Raw genomic sequence first — 21,262 nt, forward strand, 5'->3', positions numbered from 1 at the left:
TTGTCTCCCAGTCTGCTGATGCTCTACTCACTTCAGGATATACAAAGGAGAGCATTAAAGAATATGTTACTTACCTTCAAGAAAGCCTTTTCTGGTAGAGACTCTATCTAGCTGCAGATTCCTAACCTTAGAATTATCACCACGTGTCAGACTGGCTCTGGAATGTTTTTAGCAGTACCGGTAGGAGGCATTGTTTGGCACAGCATCTGCGTCATCGGCATCATCTGTGCCGGAAGTGACACATGCAGTACCTATAAAGGAGCTACCTTGGTACGCCTAAGTCAGTTCAGTTTCACACCTTTCCACGCCAGAAGCACGGAAACATGATGAAGACTGACCATTGGTGTGTCTAGAGCCCTTTATGAAGGGAAAACTTCTCATCCTTTAATCAGGTTGCAGAGCAGGGAGAATGGGAGGTCAGTAAGGAATCTGCGGTTACATAGCGTCTCTACCAAATAAGGAATTGACGAAGGTAAGTAACCTGTTCATCTGATAGAGACTTCTAGCCGCAGATTCCTTACATTAGAATAGATACAGAAGCAATGCCTTCCTCGAAGCGGGTCTACAAACCCAACATAGACTAGGAAGTCCTGACGAACACCACCTGCAAAATGCCTATCCCGACGGATCTGACTGTCAAGGCAGTAGTGAAACCCACGTTGCTCCCTGGCAGACGGCCAGAACTGGAACTCTGCAAGCTAATGCAGTGGTTGCAGCCTTGGCACTGGTAGAATGAGTATGCAAGAATTCTTTTGTGCGGTCAAGGTAGAACAACAACACTCATTCTGGATCCAGCTGGTGGAGTCTCTCCTCTTCTTCAGAAGGATGAAGTGGGGCAGGTTGATCATCAGGCCTATGTGGAAAGGGGTGATTTCAGGAGGAAGGAGGGATGTGTCTGGAGCAGCAGGTTGTCCGGATAAAAAGTAGTGTAAGGTGGATGCGCCTTCAACTTGCAGACCCTTCTGGCAGATGTAATGGCCACCAGAAAGTTGGTTTTGATGGTTTATAACAGAAGAGGGCAGTTGTGTAATGGTTCAAAGGGAACACATATCAAAAAGTAAGTTCAAGTCCCACTAGGGCATGATGAATGGCCTGGGAAGGGGGAACATATGTTGCAGACCTTTCAGGAATCTTGTCACAACAGGTGACTTAAATAAGGAAGATTGGTCTGGAAATGGCAAAATTGAAGAACTAGCTGAAAGATACCTCTTAACTGTGCACAGAGCAGAGCCTTATTGGGCCAAAGACCATGCCACAAACTTGCCCAAATGGCAGAAGATCCTCCTAAAGAGGCAGCTTGACTGGAGGATGGATGCTAATGCTCAACAGCTCAGGATACCAGATTATCCATGCCCAGACTGGGAACTTAAGAATTACTTGGGCCCGGTCGTTTCTAATCTTGAGAACTCTGGACAAGAGTGGTATTGGTGGAAAGGCATCCAGGAGTACGGAGCTCCACTTGAGACAAAAAGCGTTTCCGAGCAAGAGCTGCCTTGAAAATTCTAGCGCGCAGAACTGCTAACATTGCGTGTTCTCAGCGGTGGCAAATTGATCTAACCAAGGCACTTCCCACTCTTGGAAGAGGCCGTCCACTACCTCTGGATGGAGAAGTCACCTGTGATCCGCTAGGCATCGACGGCTGGGTTAATCCATTTTGGCGATCAGAGAGCCTGCCAGGTGTTAAGCCACAAGTGAAATGCCCTGGTGTTCCAGCCATGTCCAAAGATGCAGTGCCTCTTGACAAAGGGTCCATGATCCCACCCTGCCCTGCTTGTTGCAGTACCACATGGCGGTGGTGTTATCTGTGAACACCTGCACTAGACTTCTCTTGATGGAGGGTAGAAAAGCCTTCAACGCTAAGCGAATCCCCTGATGCTCCAACAAGTTTATGTGGAGTATAGACTCTGCTCCAGTCCAGGAGTGACACATCTGTCGCACAAGGTACTTACTTGCATAACGATATATCTGTAAGAGACATTAGTTAGTGATAGATTCCTTACCTCAGAATATCCCCAGGCGTCAGACTGGATCCGGAAAGTCTTCGTCAGCAGTACCCCTGCACGTCGGTAGGCGTCGTCATGCGGCTCTGTGTACGTCGTTGGTGTCGTAGTCGCTGAGATTACGTAATCGGAGCTACTTAGACGTGCCCACGCGCGCTGACGTCAGTTCTGTACATGACTTTCCATGCCAGGAACGCAGAGCCATGCCATAGACCGACTACTGGTGCATTAAAACTAGGGCCCTGAAAGGGATGACCTCAACCCTACAGAGCTGTTCACAGAACGGGGAGGATGGGCGGGCGGTATGGAATCTATCACTAACTAATGTCTCTTACAGATATATCGTTACACAAGTAACTTGTGCATCTGAAAGAGACACGTTAGTGATAGATCCTAACCTTAGAATACATACCCAAGCAATATCAACCCCGGTGGTGGGTCTGTGAAGTGAGATTACACCAGAAAGTCACGGAGAACCGAACGGCCAAAGCAGCCATCTCTCCGGACTTGACTGTCAAGAAATACAGCTTAGTGAAAGTGTGCAGCGAGGCCCACGTGGTCGCCTGACAGATGTCACGCAGTGGGACACCGCGTCCCAATGCTGTAGTAGCCACCCTAGTCGAATGGGCGCGCAACCCTACCGGAGGCTCCTTTGTAGCCAAAGAGTAACAGGCTTGAATACACAAGACAACCCAGAGGGAGATAGTTCTCTTGTGCACAGCCCGGCCTTTCCTGGTGCCCACGTAGCCAACAAAGAGCTGGTCATCCACCCGGAATGGTTGTATGCGGTCGAGGTAGAATGAAGGCGGTGGAGCCTCACTTCCTCTCTGGAAGGGCGCGGAGGCGGAAGGAAAGTGGGCAGAGAGACAGTTTGCCCCAGATGAAAGGCATGGACTACTTTTGGTAGAAAGGAGGGACATGGCTGAAGCACAACCTTGTCCGGATGAACCGCCAGGAAAGGAGGTTTACATGAAAGAGACTGGAGCTCACCCACACGCCTAGCAGAGGTGATAGCCACCAAGAAGACAGTGTTCAAAGTTAAGAACCGTAAAGGCCAGTTATGAAGAGGCTCAAAGGGAGTGCACAGTAAGTATGTGAGAACGAGGTTCAAGTCCCACTGAGGCATCACAAAAGGAATAGGAGGGAAAAGGTGAGCAATGCCTTCGAGAAATCTATTGACAACAGGAGACTTGAAAAGAGAGGGCTGATCAGTCAGCCTGAGAAAGGCTGAAAGAGCAGAAAATTAGCCCTTGATAGTGCCCAGAGCAGAGCCCCACTGGGCCAAAGAGAGAAGGAACAATAGGACCTCAGAAAGAGGGGCAGAAAGGGGATCTACAGCTGTCGCTGTGCACCATGCCACAAACTTGTTCCACTGACAGGCGTATACAGCTTTAGTTGAGGGACGCCTAGCTGCCAGAATCACATTACAGACTTCAGGAGGTAAGTCAAATGGAATCAACTGTCGCCGCTCAATCTCCACGCAAGGAGGTGGAGGCTGAACAGGTTCGGGTGGAGGACCGTCACCTGGTGCTGCAACAGGATATCCTCCCGAAGAGGCAGTCGGATTGGGGGATCCACGCTCATACTGAGTAGCTCGGGATACCAAATCCTTCGAGCCCAGTCCGGTGCCACAAGAATGACTTGGGCCCGATCGCGCCTGAACCGCTTCAGCACTCTGGGCAGAAGTGGTATAGGCGGAAAGGCGTATAACAGACTGCAACTCCACTCGCGACGAAAAGCATTGCCGAGCAAGGGCCGCCTTGGAAACTCCAACGCGCAGAACTCAGGACATTGTGCGGTCTCTTCGGCGGCGAATAGATCTAGCCAAGGTTCTCCCCTCAGGTGAAAGAGACCTAGCGCCACCTCCGTGTGAAGACGCCATACGTGATCCATTATGCACAGACGGCTGAGTGCGTCCGCCCTGGCGTTCAAAGGACCTGCCAAGTGGTGACCCACCAGGAAAATCCCCTGATGTTCCAGCCATGTCCAGAGACGCAGAGCCTCCTGACATAGGGTCCACAACCCCACCCGCCTTGCTTGTTGCAGTACCACATGGTGGTGGTGTTGTCTGCGAACACCTGCACTGCTCTCCCCTTGACAGAGGGAAGGAATGCTTTCAGTCCAAGTAGGATCGCCCTGAGCTCCAAAAGATTGATATGGAGCTTGAACTACGCCTGAGACCAGATCTCCTGATCTCTGCTTCCCCAGTGTGGCTGCCCCATCCCAGGAGCGATGCGTCCGTCACCACTGTGTGCTCCGGTTGGGGAAGGGAGAGGGACCTGCCGCTGACCCAACGCCGGTCAGTGAACCACCACTGCAAGTTTTGTGCAGTGCCCACCGAGATCTGGACGTAGCCGGACAGGTGTCCCCGATGCTGCGTCCACTGGAACTTCAGGTTCCACTGCAGAGCCCGCATATGCCATCTGGCATGATTGATCAGCAGGATGCAGAAGGCAATGAGGACCAGCAGCCTCAGTGTCTTCCTGATTGAAACCCAGGACAAGGGCAGAAAAATCTGAATCATAGCCTGAGTGTCCCGGACACGCTGTTAAGGAGGACAAACCCGAAAGTGCGCCGAGTCCAGAACTGCTCCGATGAAGACGAGCTTCTGAGAGGGAATCAGATGCGACTTCGGCACGTTGATGGAGAACCGTAGGCTGGAGGTGGGAGACGACTGCCTGGGGCGAGCCCACCTTCAACAACCAGTCGTCGAGATAGGGGAAGACTGAAACCCCTGATCTGTGCAGATGAGCTGCGACCACCTCCAGCACTTTTAGGGAACACCCGAGGGGCGCTGGTAAGGCCCAAAGGGGAGCCCGGTGAAATAAAAGTACTCGTGGCCAGCCGTGAACCACGGGTAACGCCGGTCGGTCGGCAGGACGTGAAAGTAGGCGTCCTGCAAGTGTAACGCAACCATCCAGTCTTGCAGATCTAGGAAATGATTGACGTTCCGAAGGTCTAAAACATGCTCGATTGCCCCCTATGCCAAGGGTGCCACAACTTCCTGTTTGCAAAGTGTCAAGTGATCCCCTGACATGCGGTGGTACTGACATGGCAGAGCAGGAGGAGTAGTCTCGAAGGGGAGGAGAAGCCCCTTCGGACTGTTGACAGAACCCTCCTGTGTAAAGTGATGGCGCGCCAGTAGGGGAGGTGGTGAAGAATCGCAATTTCATTACAAGACCGGAGGCTGCCATTATGCATGTTGGTAGTCAAGAAGAACTACATCTGACATGTGTTCGACAGGTTTGCAGTAATGTTTTGCAAAGGTATAGGAACTTGACCAGTCTGCTGTTTTGAGGATGTCATCTAATTTGCCTCCCTTCCAAAAGGACTGACTAGCCATAGCCCCTCTTAAGGAATGTGCCTGAAATCTAGACAGATCGATGCCTGCTAATTGCATAGCTAGTTTAACCCATCTAGCTATGGTAGAAGAAGAGACAGGTTTGAAGGGTTTAACAAAGGAAATTAGGAGTTGGGTCACGCCAGTAGTGCGAAGAGGGTTCATCCTTAAATCATATTCTTTCATGCAATCCACTACACATAATTTTTTACAAGTGTCAAACCTAGGATAAAAAATCATATCAGACATCGTTTTAGTTCAAATCTGACGCCGAACGCCTAAGGCTTTAACGTCTGAAACTCTACGGCAGGATATCAGACAACGGAGAGAAGCTAGTTTGATGGAGAGATACTTGTTATTTAGCAAGCTGTTATCCGGCCAGTTACAAAATAGATCAAGAAGTAACCTAACGTCCCAAAGGGAGTCATATTTAGGTTTGGGAGGTCTTTTAAGTCTGATACTTTTCATAATTCTGCAAACAATAGGGTTTTTGCCAATAGTTCTACCATTAAGGAGGGAATGTCCAGCGGAAATGGCAGATCTATAACAGTTAATGGATCTGTAGGAAAGACCTCTTTCAAATTGTTCTCCAAGAAAATTGGTTACATGCACAATAGGGGCCTCCACGGAATCCAGGTTCCTTTCCAGGCACCAACAAACCCATCTTTTCCAGATGCCGTTGTACCTATAAGTGTGTACCAGGTGCCCAAGATTCTTGGAGGAGAGAAGAAGCTTGCGCCGAAAGTCCAGAGATTTCATTGGCTCGCCTGACACTTTCCAGGCAAGAAGGTTCAAAGTCCCGTTCAGAATGAGCGTGTGATCGAAATCGTCTATGTCTCTTAGGAGGCCTGGAGAAGCTGGAAGTAGAAAGGGTGTTTTGTAGGCTAATTCCAATGTTGTTTGGAACCAAGCTTGGGACGGCCAAAAGGGGGTCACTAGAACTATTGATGACCGTTCTGTCCTCAGCTTCTGAAGGACACGTTGGAACATCGCAAAGGGGGGAAAAGCGTATCCCCGAATGGATTTCCAATGCTGGAGAAAGGCGTTCACTGCTAGCGCCCCCGGGTCTGGCAGCCAGCTGAAGTATTTTGGAAGTTGGTTCGTGAGTCTGCTTGCGAAGAGGTCTACTTCTAGGGGACACCAAACATAATCTAGGTTGTTGAATACGATTGAGTTTAATTTCCAATCGGTGTGATCTACGAGGAACCTTGAATTCCAATCCGCACAGACATTTTTTAGGCCGGGAAGGTATTCTGCTCTTAATGAGTTTTGGTGTTTCAAGCAGAACATCCATACATTTTTTGCCAGGTTGGAGAGGTCTGGAGACCTTGTTCCCCCTAGGCGATTTATGTAAGAGACAGCTGATATGTTGTCCATCTTGAGGAGGACTGACTTCCCTTGAAGGGATTGCTTGAAGCTCATTAGGGCATAGAGCCCGGCGGTTAACTCCAGGAAGTTTATATTGTGTAAACTCTCCAAATAGGACCATAAACCCCCGGTGCTCTGATTCTGAAAACAAGCACCCCAGCCATGAAGGCTGGCATCCGATTCCAGTGCGAAATCCGGGGAAGTCCCAAAAATGGCTTTCCCATTCCATGCGTCTAAATTCTCCAACCACCAAGTCAGTTCCTCCTTTGCCTCTGGGTCCAGGTGAATTTTGTCTCCATACCAAAGGCCGGAACGGAGGGCCCTCCCTTTGAGTCTTTGAAGGGCTCTGTAATGTAGTGGGCCTGGAAAGATAGCTTGGATAGATGATGAGAGGAGGCCCAGAAGTCTGGCTAGTTCCCTCAAGGTTAGGAGGTCTGATTTTAGAACGTGGCGTATCTCTTTGCGAGTCTTGGATATCTTCTTGGTGGGAAGTAAAAGCATAGACTTCACGGTGTCTACCGTGAAGCCTAGGAATTCTAGAGACCTGGAGGGAGTCATGATGGATTTCTCCCTGTTTATAATAAACCCTGTACTTTCTATCAATTCCACAGTAGTGTTTAAGTCTTTCAGAATTTGAGAGTTGTCTTGAGACATGATGAGAATGTCGTCTAGATAGATTATGAGGCGGACACCCCTCTCCCGAAGGACCGTAGTAATGGCCTTCATAACTTTGGTGAAACACCAGGGGGCCGAAGATAGGCCAAAGGGAAGAGCTTGGTATAGATGGTTGTCCCAAGAAAATTGAAGGAAGGACTGGGATTTATCTGCCATAGGAATGGTGAAATAGGCGTCTTTTAGATCTAATTTGACTAGCCAGTCTTTCTCTAAGAGCATGTCCCTGAGGAGGTGGATAGAGGTGGATACCTTCCATCTTGAAATGATTGTAAGTGAGATACTTGTTCAACTCTCTTAGATTTATTACCGGTCTCCACCCTTTATCCTTTTTTTCCACAAGGAAGATATTGCTTACGAAATTCTTGCGATCCCAAGGAACTTCTAGAATTGCACCTTTCGATAACATTGAATTTACTTCCTCGGCGACGATAGAGTGTTGCTCTACCGTCAAGTTTAATACTTGGGGAGTTGAAACCTGGGAGGGTTTTTCCGTGAAGTCTATTCTGAAGCCTGAACTGTCTCTAAAACCCAAGGGTCATGTGTAATTTGCTCCCAAACGTGAAGGAAATGTTTTAGGCGACCCCCTACTCTTTGAGTTAAAGAGGAAGTATGAAGAGGAATGATACTTACTTGCTGAGTTGGAGTTGTTGATGCCTCTGGTTCTGAAGCTTCTTGAACGGAAGGAACAACCTCGTTGTGGGAAGAATGAGGAGCTGTGTTGGTAACCTCGACCGAAACCTCTTGATCTTGAAAAGGGTCTTTGGAAGAGGCGGCCGGCAGAACGACCCCTTCTGCCGGCCCTTGCAAAAACATTAGGGTTGAAAACTCTGCACATGTTGGCTTGCGCCTTATCAAGAGCCGTAAAGGTTGCTACATATTTCCCCAAACCTTTAATAATATCTTCTCCGAAGAGTAGACCATTAGGGTTAGAAGAGGATTCCTTCTCAGCCATATCGCAGAGCTTAGGGTCAATTTTAGAGAGGACTACTTTCCTCCTCTAAGTATTGAGAGATGCGCTATCATTACCGAGGAGGATAAGAGTCCTTTGACTCCATCCCCGTAGGATATCAATGTTAGGTTGTGTGCCCTTGATATAGCTCTCCTCAATTAAATCGATCATACGGCACAAGGGGCCGAGCATGACAAGCATGTGGTCCTGGCAACTTTTGAGGGAGCGTTCAATACCCTTTCTAGGGTCTCTGCCCAGTTTGAATAAGAACTTAATACGTTCGGGATCCAGGTTAGCAGTAAGGCAATATTTGTCTTGGATGACAGGACGTGGGCATTCTGCCTTAAGAATGTTCCTTGCCTCTCTTTCCAATGGGTGTTTGACCCATCTCTTAATAAACTTGGCTACATGATTTTGGGGCCACCACTGGGAGCTCCTGGGGTGCTGTATGTTGTCAGGGGAGAACATTTCCCCGCCAAGGGGATCAAGAGTAATTTGTTTAGATGAGGAGGGGAGTTCCTCGTCGGAGAAATCAGGGTCGATATCATCATCGATCTGATCTAGGTCCAGTATATATTCGTCTAGTGACTCATTAGAATGGTCGTTAGGTAAGAGGGGATCTGTATTGGCACTTTGATATTGTGAGCCGCTTAGGGCATCCAAAAGAGATGTGCCGTTATTGGCACGTAGTCTTTTTGGGGAGCGTAGGCCTCCCGTAATATTTGAGGAGCTTAGTCCTTCAGGTCTTGAGGCGCATGTACCTCCCAATATATTCAAGGTGCTTGGACCTCCCATAGTGCCCTCGTTTTCTAGGTTGTTGCATTTTTTTGTTTTTTTACCCCCAATTTTGAGTGGTTCATTAGAGTGCGCTCCAAGGAGTGCAGGAGGGGGTCTCTTACCTGCAACAATCTTATTAATAGTCTCCCTCATACAAGAGTGTAATTCTTTGTGAATCATTTGTTTGATAAGCTCTTCGTTGTTTAAGGAGCGGGTGCTTGGGTCTGAGAGTCATCAGAATCACCGTCAGACAAGCTAATTTCTTAAGGAGTCACTAGGAGATAGAATTATAAGCAAAATGGTATTAAAAGAGGTACATATATCTGAAAATATATATAAATATTTGTATGTAATGAGGAGTGCAAGATAAATTGAGGACCGGAGAAAGATGAAGCTGCCAACCGCCGGTAATCAGCTGTTGAAAGGCAGGGTTGCTAACAAACAGCATTGTGTAGAGAGGACGTGCCTAACGTGAGGAGAGTCGTTGCTAGGGGAGTTTCTCTATGACGGAGGCCCATTGAATCATTAGCGCTGCTTTTCCATTTTTTTTTTATGCAGAGGTGTGCGCTAATCCAGGGAACGGAAGGCACGATGGTGGTGCGGCGCGGCCCGCAGTTTGTACATTTCAACTGCGAGGACCGGCCGACCGGCACCAATACGCGTACGAAGCCTGGGCGGTTATCTTGTGATGACGCCAGTGCGGGAAGGAGAGAGACGGACGGCACGCTGGTAGGCGTGGGAGGGGATCTTGAGTGTGTTGGCAGGGGTGAGGCGTCTCACAGTGTTAGAGGCATGTATTGGCAATGAAATATAATATTATTAACGAAAGCGAGTCAAAGATATATATATACTGGCAAATGAAACGGAATAATATTAACAAGGAAATGATCGAAAGCGATCATAAGAAGAGAGCGCAGAGGCGAGGGTGAAGAGCGGGTTGCCTGAGCAGAAAGATGGTAAAAGGGAGTAAAGGTTTATTAATTCCATTAGGTCAGATAGTAATGACGAGAAGGGTATGATAGATCAATATAGCAAACAGAAAGTATGTAACTATGTAATAGCATGTAAAACAGCAGTACTTGACAGGAGATATGAAGAAAAACAACTTATCTGTCTTGAAGCTGCATTTAAAAGAGGCTAATCTCTGTGCTGCTGTTGCCTAGATACACTTGTTTGTTCTAGAAGTTTTTACTTTATGATGTAACTTTAAAGTGGCTGTACTTGAAGTTGCATTAATAGATTAATGCATAATAGCAGCCTCCGGTCGTAATGAAATCCAGCCGCCCCCCGGCGTGCGGTGGGCCTGAAACAGTGGACTGAAACAGCAGACTAGGAAGGTCTTGAGGCAGTGGTGGTAGGGGTGGCGGTTGACTGATCTGCCCGCTAGCCCTGTGACCCACCCTGCTGTTATACAAATTGCTCTGCCCATGGAGGATGCGGAGTCAAGAGCATAATGGATGGTGAATCCCGCCGCATCTTTGCCCTCGGCAATTGCTTGAGAGAGCACCGTCCAAGCCTCCGCTAGACACTGTGGCAGCACCTGCGCCACCGTGTCACGCACAGAGTTGGAATAAAGAGCCAAAAGGCCCTTGGAGAAGCAGAGCCCTGGACCACTAGACACTCTGGCGGTAGGTACTGTGTGATGAAACTGGGGTTGCCTTGCATGCAAAGGCGCCCCGTGTGACTTTTAAAGTGCGTTATGGAAGGGTAGTAGCAGCTCTGCAGGAGGAGATTTGCCCTGATAGGCACTGTAGGGAATTAGAGGTTAGGAGCCTCTTCTATGCCACTTCACAGAATGAACCCACCACCTCCGTAGCTACGGAGGAGGGGAACAGTGTATCAGGGTGTGGAGATAATTCCAGCTTGCTGGGATCCTCCATATTGTCAAGCTAGTGTAGAGCATCCTCACAGCGAGCTGCGAGAAGGTCCTCAGACCCCTCCTAGTACCCCTCTTTGGTCAGGAATAGGAATTGGAGGCAGGACATGGCAGGCTCGATATAATCTGGCCCTGGAGGCAACGGCGCCGAGGCCAGAGCCAATGCTGGATCCGAAGGTGACGCTGAGGCCGGAGCCGATGTCGGATCCGAAGGTGGAGCCGAGGCCGGAGCCAACTGCCGCGCCGAGGCTTCTGGCAGTGCTACGGCCGGAGCCAACGGCGGCACCGAGGCCGGAGCCAACGGCAGCGTCGAGGTCAGAACCACTGGCAGCGCCGAGGCCGGAGTCAACAGCAGTGGCGACGAGGCCAGAGCCAACAGCGCCACAGGGTATCTTGCCGGCGTAACCGGAGCCAAAGGCGGCGGCACGGGGGCAGAACCACCCAAGGGGTCCGCGGGGCCTAAAGGCGCTGCGGAGGGACCCGATGGGACAAAGAAACGGCCCATGGCCAACAGAAGTACCTGTATTTCTTCCGGAGGCACGTACGATCCCCAACAATGCAGGTAAGCCGCAGGCAACAACGGAGGCCGCAAAGGAGCCGCGGGGCAGTGACCACCTGCCCCCTCCACTGAGTCCCTCGACCGGTGAGGGGTAGACGAAGAGCGACGGCGCTCCTTCGACCTTTAATGGCGCTTGTGACTTACCTGTCCCCAATTCCGATGAACGATGGTGTCGGCTGTGCCAGCGATCCCTCGACCTCCCACGGCAGTGGGACCTTGAGTGGCACGGTACCGAGTGCCGGGCCTCTAACAACTACCGGGAACGCTCCCGCAAGTCGTCTGCACCATGGCCCGACAATCGGGGCTCATCTCGGGGAGATGGCGTGCCCCAAGCAGAAGAGACACACGTTGAGCGGCTCCGTCACCGACATGGTCCGACGGCAGTCCCAACAGGACTTAAACCCGGGCATCCCCACTGCAACAAAAGTCGAATTGTCGACAAAAACAAGATACAAGTCCCATAAACAAGTCAATATTATTGACTAGGAGTACCACTCTCTCTCGGATCTGCACTTGCTGGCGCGGAAAAAGAAAGAACTGATGTCAGCGCGCGTGGGCATGTCGAAGTAGCTCCGACGACGTCATCTCGGCGACTACGACGCCAACGACATACATGGAGCCGCACGACGACGCCTACCGACGCGCAGGGGTACTGCTGACGAAGACTTTCCGGATCCAGTCTGACGCCTGGGGATATTCTAAGCTAAGGAATCTATCACTAACGTGTCTCTTTCAGATACAACAGTCAGCTCTGATTGGGGATGGTAGAGGGGTCTGCCACTGACCCAATTGAGGTTTGTTAGCCACCACTGCAGGTCTCTTGCATTTTCCTCTGAGATCTGGACCATATTGGAGAGATTCCCCTGATGCTGCGCTCATCATTGTAACTTCAAGTCCCACTGCAGAGTCTGCATATGCCAATGGGCATGGGTTATCAGCAGGATGCCAGAGGTTATGAGGCCCAGCAGCCTCTGAGTCTGTCTCTTCAAAATCCAGGATAGAGACTGAAACATCGGTATCATAACCTGATTAGCCTGGACTCGCTATTCGGAGGAAAAGCCCGAAACTGCACTGAGTCCAAAACTGCTTCAATGAAAGGGAGTGTCTGAGAGGGAGTAAGGTGTGGCTTCAGCACGTTGATAATGAACCCCAGTGAGTGCAGGAGGTTTGCCATAGTCTGGAGGTGGGAGACGGCCATCTGGGGCAAGTGCGCCATCAACAGTCAATCGTTGAGGTAGGGGAGGTCTAGAACCCTAGAGCTCCACAGGTGTGCTGCGACCATCGCCATCACCTTGATGAACCTGCGACCACCACCATCACCTTGGTAACCATCTGGGGGGTGCTGGTTAGGCTGAAGGTAAGTACAGCTGACTGAAAGTGCTCATGGCCCAGGTGAACCTGAGGTAGGGTCTGTGGGCATGTGAAATATGTGTCCTGCAAATCCAGCGCTACAATCCAGTCTCCCAGCTCTAGGGCAGACAGAACCTTTTGAATTTCTCCTGTTTGAGGAGATATTGAGATGGCACTGCTCTAGCATAGGACAATAGCCTCCGCCCTTCTTGGGCACCAGAGAGTAGCGGGAATAGAAACCGCAACCTACTTCTGATGCCAGCACCCTTTCTTAAATTCTTTGGCCAAAAGAGCCTTCACTTCCTGCAGGAGTAGGGAAAGATGGTCCTCCATCAACCGGTCATAAGTGGATGGCATGTGTGGAGGGGCAGCCACAAAGGGGAGGGAGTAGCCCCTTGTACAATCAGTAGTACCCAATGGTCTAATGTTATTGCCCTCCAATGGGGCAGGTGATAGTGTATCCTGCTCCCCACTGGATGCCCATTATGGTAGGTGGGAATGCTGAAGGGGCTTGGAGGCTGTGGCTGCCAGGAGTGTGGTAGTTTCGCCCAACCTCTGGCTACCTGTCCCTTGTGGTCTGTGTGAACTGCATCCTCTGCCATGCAAAGGTGTGGAAACTGCTGGCCGTGGTGGTTGAGGGGGGTATTGACACGGTTGGAAACCCCTTCCATGAGCACGAAAGGGGCAAAAGGTTAACTGGGGGTGGTGAAGAGCCATAGAGAGGCTCAAGAACCGGGCTATAGCCCTGGAGTCTTCAAAGCTCTCTAGCGCAGAGTCCGCCTTCTCTCTGAAGAGTCGAGAGCCATCAAATAGCATGTCCATAACCAGTATTTGGACCCCCCCAGAAAAGCCAGAAGTCCTCAGTCAGACATGGCGCTGAAGGGCTAACAAGGAAGAAATCACTCTGCCCAGCCAGTCGTATCCAGACCACAAGGAATGGCAAATTTTGCCACATCTCTCCTGTATGTAGTAGCCTGATATAGTATGGCTCTGGTCTATTGCTGTGTTTTAAAACAAAACAAGGGGACCCAATATGGCACACAAGGACCTTGGGTAGCGATAGTTTTTAAAACAGTGGTCCTTGACAAAGGTAGGATGAGAAAACAAAAATGAATATAGAATTAAATCAGTCCTTTATTGCTACTGACCAGCCGGACAGTAAGATTTAATCAACAACAATTATGAAGATACAGCGAAACACAGATAAAGTGGGACACAGTCCTGTATCCAAAAACATGAAGGTGAACAAATTGGTAACGACAAAAACAAACAATCAGGCAAGGAACAGGGCTTGTTTGTAAATGCAAGTGCGATAGTAGACACAACCGTTACACATTCCATATAAATAAGTTTGTGTGCACAGTGTCAAACAAGTCGACAACGTTTCGATCCCTTTTTCGAGGATAATGGGATCATCATCAGGACAAAAAGAGATAAATGCCTGAAGGACATACAACCACGACGACTGGTATACACTGCACTCAAAAGGGCCTGTTATTGTCCCAGGGATATTCTCGTATTACCCAAAGCCAAGACAAACCAAAATCGCACGGTATGCATAACCACCTTTTCGCCAGTCTCAAATGCCATTCACAAATGCGTTTTGAAACATTGGACTATACTCAATGCTGGCAACATGAGAATCAAATGTCCACTTTTCGCGTTTCGCAAAAGTCGGAATATAAAAGACCACCTTGTCAGAGCTGCTCTCCCCAACCCTAGACCTGCATCCACACTGAACGAACTGTGGGGGCTTATAGGGCATGCTAAATGTGGCAATTGTAGTGTATGTGATCTCACTATTGAAGGCAAGAATTCACATTTAATAATGTTACGATAAAGTCAAAATGTTTCACCAATTGTAATTCTTGTAATGTCATCTATTTAATTCAATGCCCTTGTCATAAAATCTACATTGGACAAACTACCCAAAAGGTGCAACTCCAGATTTGCCAACATCGCAGCAGGATCCGCTGCAAAACACCCAATACCCCTCTTGTTGAACACTTCTGTAATTTTGGCCACAGTGAAGATGACATCAAATGGACTATAATCAGTGCGGTCAAGCCCCCACCAAGAGGCGGAGATGTCGGTAATCTGCTCAACAAGGAAGAACTCAAATGGATTTTATACACTGACAGTATAAAAAATGGACTAAATAGAAACGAAGATTGGACAACCCTGTTGTAAATTCTGACCGGTTACCATTTTTCAACCCTTGATCCATTACTTGCTGTTATTTGTTCATTTTTAATATGTCGCCACACACCTTGCCCCTGCATGGTTAATAACCGCTGTAATCCATGCTGTTCGTTTTTCTACAAAACGTTTCCATTATTTTTTCCATGTTTTATCCTATCTCTTTTTGTCACTCATTCCGCCATTTTTATCTCTCAATTACTCAATGAGTTGCATGCGCTTCAGGCACATCGCGGGCTGTTTAGTTATGTACTGAGCGTCTCTACTAACCAGCACACCATTCAAATCTGGCCGCTTTTTCCTATACCTAACATGGCCGCCATAATTTCCTTCCCTAGTGCTCTATCACCGCGCATGTCCCCTCGCGGTGTTTAAATCGTTTGGCGCGTACTCAGCCCATGTCTGCCCATTGAGCCACTGAGCACCGCGAAGACGTCGCTTTATCATTTCTGGACCCCGCACGGATCAGCGCCACTCGTAACTACTGATTCTAGGTAAGCCCACTACTGCCTGCTGGCCTTCCTCCCCAGTAGCCGCCATCGCACTCACAACTAAAGCCACCCCCTTTTCTCCCTTTCCAGTAATTCGAGCCCTCCACCCTTGCTGGGAAAGCCACTGCTCTTCAACTGTCACCAGCCTTCCTAAAGGTAAGAGCTGCTCCACTCGCTTTCCCGTTGCCTCGACCCCACTACGCATTCACTACCATTCTCTACCCGTAGGCTTCCACCTTCAGCCTGGCTATCACTTATCCCGCCGCTGCCTACACCTACCCAACTTGAAGTCCCGTGAAGTCCGCCATCTGATTAATCCCGGACACGTAGGTAATGCACAAGTTACTTACCTTCGGTAACGATATATCTGTAAGAAACATTAGTTAGTGATAGATACTTTACCTTAGAATTACCCCCAGACGTCAGATAAGGTTGTGCTCAGGACCCGTCCATCCTTTTTGCCAAAGGTTGTTACTGCCTTTCACATCGGGCAGACTATTACCTTGCCCACCTTCTTTCCGCCTCCGCATCCTTCCAGAGAGGAAGAGAGGCTCCACTGTCTGGACCCAAAACGTGCGCTCTCATTCTACTTGAATCGCAGACAACAGTTCTGGGTGGATGACCAGTTCTTTGTTGGCTACATTGGCGCCAAGAAAGGTCGGGCGGTACACAAGCGGACTATATCCCGCTGGGTCATCTTGTGTATCAAAGCCTGTTATTCTTTGGCTAAAAAGGCGCCTCTGGTGGGGCCGTGCGCCCATTCTACCAGGGCGACGGCTGCCACTACAGCATTGGGACCTGGGGTCCCCCTGCAAGACATCTGTCAGGCAGCTACGTGGTCTTCTCTCCACACTTTCACTCGGCATTATTGCCTGGACAGTCAGGTCCGGAGAGACGGCTTCTTGGGCCGTTCTGTTCTCTGAGACTTTCTGGTGTGATCTTGGTTCGCAGACCCACCACCGGGGTTGGTATTGCTGGGGTATCTATCACTAACGTGTTTCTTGCACAAGTTACTTACCTTCGGTAACAATATATCTGTAAGAAACATTAGTTAGTGATAGATTCCTTGCTGCCCCACCCATCCTCCCCGTTCTGCAAAATGATTTCTAGGGTCTAAGTTATCCCTTTTATGGCCCAAGATTCTATGCACCAGTGGTCAGTATCTTGCATGGCGCTGCGTTCCTGGCGCGGAAAGTCGTGTACAGAACTGACGTCAGCGTGCGTGGGCGGCGTCTAAGTAGCTGCCGCGACGTCATACCGGCGATCACGAGCCAACGTCAGACGCGGAGCCACACGACATCACCTACCGACGCGCAGGGGTACTGCTGACGAAAAACTTTCCGGATTCAGTTTGACGCCTGGGGGTAATTCTAAGGTAAGGAATCTATAACTAACGTGTTTCTTTCAGATTTGATGCCACACACCGCGTTCCTTACCTCAAGAGCCTGATCCAAGCTAGGTCATCCATACTAAATCCCTTCCTTACTTTCAGGCCATCGTGCTCTCCTCCATGGTGTTGATCTCAAGCTACTTCATATCACATAGCCACATTAACTGTGCTAAGTTTCTCATCTTTTCCAATGCGTTTGTTAGGCGTGCATACCTCTCATCGCAACAGGGCGTAATAACACCTTTTAGCCTCCTTTGCTACCTTCATGTGTCTATTAGTTGAGGGCGACCCATCACGATCACTTCCTTCACCGGTTATGCTACAAGATATGTGCACTCTTCACAGCGCCGTCTGTACTTTGCTTTAAAGGGAGGCTTCCCTATGCATTACCACATTCTAAATTCATGTTTCTTTCTTCTTGTTCTCTCCAACCTTTTTGCCCCTGAATTTGTGTGAAGTTGTATAGGTTGTATGTCCTTCAGGCATCTATCTGTTTTCGTCCTGATGATGATCCCATTATCATCGTAAAAGGGATCGAAACGTCGTTGACTTGTTTGACACCGTGCACACAAACTTATTTGTATGTAATGTATAACTGTTGTGTCTACTATTGCGCTTGTTTAACACTTCAGATTTACAAACAAGCCCTGTTCCTTGCCTGATTGTTTGTTTTTGTCGTTTCCAATTTGTTCACCTTCATGTTTTTGGATACAGGACTGTGTGTCTCACTTTATCTGTGTTTCGCTTGATCTTCATAATTGTTGTTGATTACATCTTACTATCCGGCTGGTCAGTAGCAATATAGGACTGATTTCATTCTATATTCATTTTTTTTCCCATCCTACCTTTGTCAAGGACCACTGTTTTCAAAATGATCTGGTCTATTGCAGCAATTGCAATCAGAGTCCCAGATCGTGTGGGAATAACGGCCCAAGAGGCATGCGGTGTTCACCAACCGCAGTGCTAAACTGGCGAAAGACAACCTTCTCTTACCAAAGGTATCCAGCCTCTGAAATTCTCTATCTGGTGGAGTGAAAGGGAATGCGCCCAGGTTGATTCGGGAAGTGGAGGCCTGGACCACCAAGCTCTCCAGACTGGATTGCAGGCTGAGGATACTGGGGTCCCCTGGAGAGGGCTGATGGCGGTGGGCAATTGTCCTCTGCACAGGTGCCCATGTGCAGGGCTTGGATAAGGCACCAAGGAGGACATTGGTGAGGGCTTCATTGAAGGGGAGCAAGGGTTCCTGAAGGGGCAGTCTCCAGTTGAAGCACCTCCATCAAGACATTAGTCTTGACTGCTACTGAGGGCAACTGAAGGTCCAAGACCTCAGCCGCCCTACGCACCACCGTAGTGAAAGAGCCCCCCTTCTCCATAGCCAGTGTCAACTGAGGTTTCTGAGCCACTGGCATCCACCAGATCTTCATACCAGGTGTCCACGGTATCATCCAGTGGGTGGCGATATTCATGAGGGTCACTGGATTCCTCCCATTCAATCCTTGTACCAGGCCTGTCATAGACAAAAGGCCCTGGCTCCAACCCAGAAGGCATGATTTTGGATGGCGATGGAACCCAGAGTCGAGGACGATGGGGATGGCGTCGTCGATAGGTGCACGTGAGCAGGCACAGGAGCTCTTGGTCTTGCTGGCAGCACATGCCCAAAGTCAGCACCAGATCCAGGATGCCAGCCTGGTGCAGAGGGCGTAACTGTTGGTGGGAATCCAGTGTGGGCCCTCTGGACCCCTTGGGCCCAAAGGGGCTCCAGAAGGGTCAGGCCGCCCAAAAATGAGCTGCATAACTTCATAGAACTGAGGAGAGGATTTTGCACAATGTGGAAATAACCAAATGGTCCTTAGCTATTGTTGTAGGAGTTACCAACTAGTTCCAATGAAGACCCCAGAGAATAACATGTAGGGGTCTAAACGTCAACGCTTATAAAATGTAGATTGACATTCATTGTGATTTGCCCAAAATGTACTCAAACTATGAGCCAGGGTTAAAACTGTTGTGCCTTGTCCAATTAAAAATAATATATTTAACATTTCAAGATACGTCATTTAGGTTTTTCACATAAAAGATACTAATTAACACTAATTTCGCTAGGAGACATTCCAATACCTACACAAGATGGTGGCTGTATTGAGCTCATATTTGACAAGTCTGTTGTTTAAAGCCTTTCAATTAGTAAGTTTGAGTCAGATGCATGTGAGAATGTATTAACTAGCAATATGATAACAAGCTCAAGCAACCTGTTATTCGTTTGATTCACATTTCTCACAGGAAAGTAACTAACTGTAAAACATGGCAAGACGTTTGCTCATTATGACACCAGTTACTATCTATCAGGTATGCGAAGTTGACTACCTTAGATGGTGACCAATTTAAATGGGCTAATAGTTTTAACCTTGTTAATTTCAATGGCGGTACTCCGACTAGATAAAGATGAAGCCACTGTAGATGCAGACACACACACCGTGGACACTCAATCGCGGCATGTGAGTAACCATTACCTCTAGATTTCTCTGAATTGTTAACTTACTTAAAACTGTCTTAAATAACTTTAATTGATACTAAAGCATACATTTTATATTTTAAATAGATAACTGAACACTGGTATGTATGACTCTCTCTCATACCAAAAGTCGACTTTAATGTCGAAATTAGCTGCCCTCACGTATGGAATTAGAAATGTACGTTTATTCACTCCCCTCTCCGCTTACTACTATACTCTTTCACCTAAATTATTTGATCAGGACTTCAACTTTAATGAAACGTATTTACTATATGTCTTTGTTATAAATAGATATCAAACATTGGAAGGTATAGTGACTTTTGAAAGTAGACAAATCTCAGTACTGAAACACTGCCATCGTCTTCACTAATACAATTGCAAGTTTGCATGACATGACTTTCAGTTAAATATTCATATGTACCACAAATATGAACAGAAAAAAATATGTTTTCTTTGTTCTTTGAGACATTGATTTGTGCATTGTGTCACAATGTGTAAATTTGGATATTAACATGCTCGATCGCCTTTACTGGGGCTCCAATTCAAAGTAATTCTGAAGTTTGACTATAACTATTGCTGAACACATAATCTAATATATTACTCTTTGGCAAACTTAAAAACGTTGTCAGAACATATTTTCAAAATTACCTTTCAGGTGGTTGGGTAAATTTTGCACCACGGCTATCTACTCCCACAGCACATGGGTCTATCTAGCATGGAGATGTGTGGCACTCGTGAGTCTTAAAACCAGGCTCCTGGCTAAGAAAACCTTTCCCATGACTTCCAACTTTTTTAATTCCCTGTTGAGAGGTGACATGTCAAATGACTCTGGGGGCTGTTTAGTAAATGAAGATGTATGCACTACTAGACTCTTCGGTGAAGGATGAGTAGTAAGTAAGTCCGGGTCTCGCTGGCCTATATTGCCACATGATAAGCTTGTTAACTGATGGAGCAGATGTCGGCTTGTGCCAGGCTGTTTTATGGGCTCCATAACAGCATCATTAAACGGAGGAAGTGCTTGGGCTGCCCCAGAAGCAGGCTGCAAAATCTCAGTCAAAACTGTTGACATGGCCTCCACCATAGGAAGTGGCCATTCCAGCACTTCAGCCACCTTTCTCGGAACCATATTAAATGAGGCCATCTCTGGGTGTGCTGGTCCCAAAGGACACTCCAAGTCCACTTCCAGTGATGTCTCCAAACCACTGCATTCTGTAATGCCAAGAAATCAGCAGTGTCTGAATCAGCAGGAGGGAGTACGTTGACTGCCTTGCTACTGTTGTCATCATTATGGGGAATATTCTGGGGCATTTGGATTGGAGTCTGATACGAACAGATCCTCAATTGTTTTGCCAGTAGTATTTAATTGGCGAAGGACTAGACTGGGTACTTTTTGTATACCCCACCTCTACCGAAAGACTTTGCACGTTCCTTCTCAAACGCACTAGTTTCTATCTTTATTGCGGTGTTGGGTGTTAAAGAGGAGCTTGTGCAGGAATTGGCGCTGGAGGCGGTGAGGGAGCAAGAATCCTCTGCACTGGGCACTGGGGTAATTCCAGCCGGCATTGCAGCGATACTTTGTGGCATGGTACTGGTGCCCACTGGCATCAAGGGAAACCAATTGAGAGTCCAAACAGATCAGGGGAATCCAAGAGAACCACTGTGTTCTGAAACAATGCCATCACAGCATGTACGACTTGCCCAGATTAGCGCATGAGGCAGGAAATTCTGGGTAAGCCTGAAAATGTGCAGTCATTGGTGCAGGGAAAGATGCCCAGGCTA

The 21,262-nt window shown here is 48.3% G+C and overlaps 1 protein-coding gene across 1 annotated transcript in view; it reads right to left on the reverse strand.

Annotated features, from left to right (window-relative positions):
* The window catches only part of LTBP2 (latent transforming growth factor beta binding protein 2), a 1,878,832-nt gene that overhangs the window by 299,308 nt on the left and 1,558,262 nt on the right, over nt 1–21,262 (reverse strand). The gene's annotated exons all lie outside the window — the stretch shown is intronic.

The sequence above is a fragment of the Triturus cristatus genome, chromosome 9, assembly GCF_964204655.1.
Source record: "Triturus cristatus chromosome 9, aTriCri1.1, whole genome shotgun sequence".
In the NCBI taxonomy this organism is placed as follows: Eukaryota; Metazoa; Chordata; class Amphibia; order Caudata; family Salamandridae; genus Triturus; species Triturus cristatus.